The 5,000-nt window shown below is 38.8% G+C and overlaps 1 pseudogene; it reads left to right on the top strand.

Annotated features, from left to right (window-relative positions):
* The window catches only part of LOC133290896 (protein Ycf2-like), a 2,027-nt pseudogene extending 761 nt beyond the window's left edge, over nt 1-1,266 (top strand).
* Nucleotides 1,267-5,000: the final 3,734 nt, after the last annotated feature.

Raw genomic sequence — 5,000 nt, 5'->3', positions numbered from 1 at the left:
GATCCGCAGGGACCGTGATTGGGAATTGTTTGATCGTCTTTCTCCGAGGAAGAGGCGAAACATAATCAACTTGAATTCGGGACAGCTATTCGAAATCTTAGCGAAAGACTGGATTTATTATCTCATGTTTGCTTTTCGTGAAAAAATACCAATTGAAGTGGAGGGTTTCGTCAAACAACAAGAGGCTGGGTCAACTATTCAATCAAATGATATTGAGCATATTTCCCATCTCTTCTTGAGAAACAAGCGGGCTATTTCTTTGCAAAATTGTGCTCAATTTCATATGTGGCAATTCCGCCAAGATCTCTTCGTTAGTTGGGGGAAGAATCTGCATGAATCGGATTTTTTTAGGAACATATCGAGAGATAATTGGATTTGGTTAGACAATGTGTCATTGGTAAACAAGGATCGGTTTTTTAGCAAGGTACGGAATGTATCATCAAATATTCAATATGATTCCATGAGATCTAGTTTCATTCAAGTAACGGATTCTAGCCAATTGAAAGGATCTTGTGATCAATCCAGGGATCATTTCGATTCCATTAGGAATGAGGATTCGAAATATCACACATTGATCAATCAAAGAGATATTCAACAACTAAAAGAAAGATCGATTCTTTGTTGGGATCCTACCTTTCTTCAAACGGAACGAACAGAGATAGAATCAGAGCGATTCCCTAAATGCCGTTCTGGATATTCCTCAATGTGCCGACTATTCATGGAACGTGAGAAGCAGATGAATAATCATCTGCCAAGAGCCAACCGTTCTTTTTTCTCTGACAGATGGTCAGAACGTCATCTGGGGTCGAATCCTACTGAGAGGTCCACTAGAGATCAGAAATTGTTGAAGAAAGAACAAGATGTTTCTTTTGTTCTTTCCAGGCGATCGGAAAAGAAAGAAATAGTTAATATATTCAAGATAATTATGTATTTACAAAATACCGTCTCAATTCATCCTATTTCATCAAATCCAGGATGGGATATGGTTCCGAAGGATGAACTGGATGGGATATGGTTCCGAAGGATGAACTGGACGGTTCCAATAAGATTTCATTCTTGAACAAAAATCCGTTTTTTGGTTTATTTCATCTATTCCATGACCGGAATAGGGGGGGATACACGTTACACCACGATTTTGAATCAGAAGAGATATTTCAAGAAATGGCAGATCTATTCACTCTATCAATAACCGAGCCGGATCTGGTGTATCCTAAGGGATTTGCCTTTTGTATGGATTCCTCCGGATTGGATCAAAAACAATTCTAGGCAGTCAATCAATATAGATTGATCCGCCGAAATCTGATTCAAATCCACATTCGTTTGTAGAGCTATTTACTCGATCGCAGACATTTCTGGAACACCTCTAACAGAGGGACAAAGAGTCAATTTTAAAAGAACTTATTGTCAACCTCGTTCAGATATGAATCTACATGATTCAGAAGGGAAGAGCTTGCATCAGAATCTCAATTTCAATTCAAACATGGGTTTGATTCACACTCCATGTTTTGAGAAATATTTAACATCCGAAAAGAGGAAAAAACGGAGTCCTTGTCTAAAAAAATGCCTTGAGAAAGGGCATATGTATAGAACCTTTCAACGAGATAGTGCTTTTTTGAAAGTAACTGGCCTTGAAGGCTGAAGCATGTGAGAAGGAAAAACAAAATTTTTTCTTGCGGAAGCACACATGTAATAAAGACTCTTGCTTTAAGACATCATGATGTTACCTTTGTTTGTGATTCTAAACCACCAAGGAGGTCAGTGTCAGGTTTGAAGGGTTCAAACCCTCTAACGTTGATCCACACCACCCACGTCAAGATGCAAGAACACTTTCTTGAAAGCCACTAATTAACCACCACGAAGAGGCTTGCTATGCGCTCAATAGGTGAAGAAGGAGGCTAGGTGAATGTGTTTAGAAGAGTGATATTTTAAGCGTAAAATATCACAAAAGTGGCGCATGGAATAGAGGAGAATTGGCTAGGTATTTTTCTGAAAAACCTAAGGAAGAACTCCACCAAAGTTAGCGCTCAAGAGGATGAGAGAAAGAGCTTTTTTATAAATTCAGATTTTTCTCCAAAAATTTGACTTAAAGTGGCACACAATCAAGGGAGATAAATTCAGATTTTTTTTCTCCAAAAATCTGCCTTAAAGTGGCGCAAAATCAAGGGAGAAAAAGGTGGAGTTGTTTTAATTCAAAATTCTAAACAACCTTCCTTTTTCATCCTCATGAGATTAGGTCTTAACCTAATCAAATATTCTGACTTAATGGCCATCATATGACTAGCCATATGTGCGCCCCATTCAGTCCAAGAAACTGTCCAGATACGTTGAGTAGTTGTATTCATATTTGAATCAACTCACTCACTTATTCTCTCATCAAATCAAATCAGATTTGAGCTTATCTGGTTGACAAGATGACACTCATCACAACCCATAATGGCGCCCCAAATCAGCCTTGAATGAGATCAAAGATCTCCTCTTGATACTAGGGATTTGTTCCAATCAAGATCTTATCTTACCTTTTGTTATGAAACAATTTTTCATAACCAATTTAAATTCGAATTTAATCATTTAAATTCAAACAATTTTTCATAGCCAATTTAAATTCGAATTTAATCATTTAAATTCAAACGTTCAAATATTTAAATTCAAAATTCAAAATTCAAAATTCAAATTCAAAATTCAAAATTCAAAATTCAAATTTCAAATTCAAAATTCGAATTTCAAATTCAAAATTCAAAATTCAAATTTCAAATTTCAAAATTCAAAATTTAAATATTTGATAATTAATTTAACTAATGAAATTAATTAATAATGTCTTGGACCATCTAAGCCCATTAACCATACCATGCGCCCTCTCCCTCTTAGGAGGGCTTCCAAACTTCTTCTTGGGCTAACAATCATTATTAGGCTCAACACCTTTAATGTTATATCATCTTGACAATAAGGTGTTAGTGTGTGACCCATTAGGCCCAACATAGCCACTGACATAAATGGGCTTGGGCTCAACAAGCCCACAACCCATCTAATGACAACACAGAGCACTAGCAATGCTTTGTTGCCCCAGAGCTAGTTAGATTAAAGACTTGATCATCCTATTACACATATTTGGTTGCCGTATATATTTCCTTTCGTCTCGGTTACCTTCCCAATAAACCTAGGGTAAGGAAACGTATCAACCCTTGCGGTTTAGGGTAAGCTTGATTCGAAATAAGGAATCTTCAATTTACTGACTCTAAAGGCAGATCATCTCATGATCTCTTTTACTATGCATAGATTCCCGAGTCTCTGTAAATGTCATCCCGATTTCTCCGGTTGAGGATTAGAGCACGTGGCTACGAACCACGGTGTCGGGGGTTCGAATCCCTCCTCGCCCACAACCGGCCAAAAGGGGAAGGACCCTTCCCTCTGGGGGTAGGAAAATCATGATCGGGCTAGCGGACCCAAAGCTATGGAACTTGGGTGTGGGTATTTTGTCGAAATGGAATGGCCTTACTTTACTGTTCTTCTTTTTTATTTTAAAACAAAAAGAAAACACAAAAATTTTCGTAAATGGTGGGTAAATTCAAATAAATATAGTATGCCCTACTCTTGGAATCCACATATTTTTTTCTTTTACGCCTCGTAATTCTTCCTCAGCCAGGCTTGGGCAGAATAGCAGAGCAAGTAAAGTAAAGTATTAGTAGAGAAGTGCTACACCTTCGTGGATGGATCGAGTTGCGTGTACTGATTCTCAAAGAGATTAGGTTTGTGTGAAGTGTACCCACGGAGCAGTAAGCTAAGCCAGAAAGAAAGTCTTTAGGATTTTCTTACTTGACCTTCAACTGGTCTTTCCCGGGCTGCTTGCTTGAGGCAGCGAGTGACTCTTGGGTGAGGCTTGACTTTCTTACTTTATAGTAGGCCATCATTCTCTTCTGCTTTAACAAGGACTTTATGAATAGTGGCTTTCGAGTTGGAAAGATAAGAAGAGCTTGACCGATCCATTTTGAAGGGAAGAAGGACACAACTTAAGATATAAAACGCAGTGCAGCCACCCCGACTTCCGTCCTATCCTAATAAGAGACCTGGAGAACAGGTAAGCTCCAATACATAGTTCCGTGGTTAGACCGTCAGTGATAATGAGAAGAACCTTCTTCAGGTAACCTCCTCGAGGCACTTTTGGCATCACTACCTCATGGCAAGCTTACTGAGTATCCACCACATCCCTTTCCAAAGATTCATTCTGATTGGATTTTGCCATGAATTCTCTTGGCAAAGTCAGGATCATCTTGCAATCCACCTTCTCAGGTCTCGCTTTCTGTGCGACATGAACCCACTGATCAGTTGGTGGGACAGTAGACGGTGTTTGAAATAACCTTGCTATGAAATCAAAATTTCATAAGAGAACAGAAAGGTTTTGAGGCTAAAAAGAAAAACGATTCTGAGAGTCTAATGAGAAAGCGTTCGTTCACGTCAGGGTCCCACAGATAGATATAGAAAGTGTGCCGCGAGTGATCAGTCTGCGAAAAGGCAGAATAACGGATTGTCTTGCCTCTAAGCGCTACGAAGCTATTGACCTATATGCTTAACACATGCAAGTCGATCAGTTCGCCCTTAAGAAAGAGGCTTAAGTTATCGGTTTAAATTCGAGGCATTTTTTTTGGGTATGCCGCTCCGCGAGCAAAGAGTGAAAGAACCAAGTGGTTTGTGGTAATGTCAGAATTTGCACTATTTGTATCTATTTAGTGATCAGTCTTCTAGTTTCTTTCATCCTACTTTCCCTTTCTTTAGCAATAGATGAGGTGCCTCCGCAGTTCTGTCATTTTGTCTATTCCTTCCTTATCATTATTCCCTGTCTTACTTTCTGCTATTTGACTTGTATTCCAATTGCAAGTCTTTACTTTTTTCAGGATATGTTGCCTAAATTGACTATGTCTCTGGGAGCTCGAGGGCTTACTTCTTTATTAAAAAAATGGGGCTGCCCCCACAGTCTGACTTTTTTTGTTAGATCTTTAATCTTGGGA

The sequence above is a fragment of the Gastrolobium bilobum genome, unplaced genomic scaffold (genome assembly GCF_033153095.1).
Source record: "Gastrolobium bilobum isolate Gb01-03AN ecotype WA unplaced genomic scaffold, APGP_CSIRO_Gbil_v1 utg9349, whole genome shotgun sequence".
Lineage (NCBI taxonomy): Eukaryota > Viridiplantae > Streptophyta > Magnoliopsida > Fabales > Fabaceae > Gastrolobium > Gastrolobium bilobum.
Note: the sequence above shows the minus strand (reverse complement) of the source record. Positions and strands in the feature narration are given on the sequence as shown.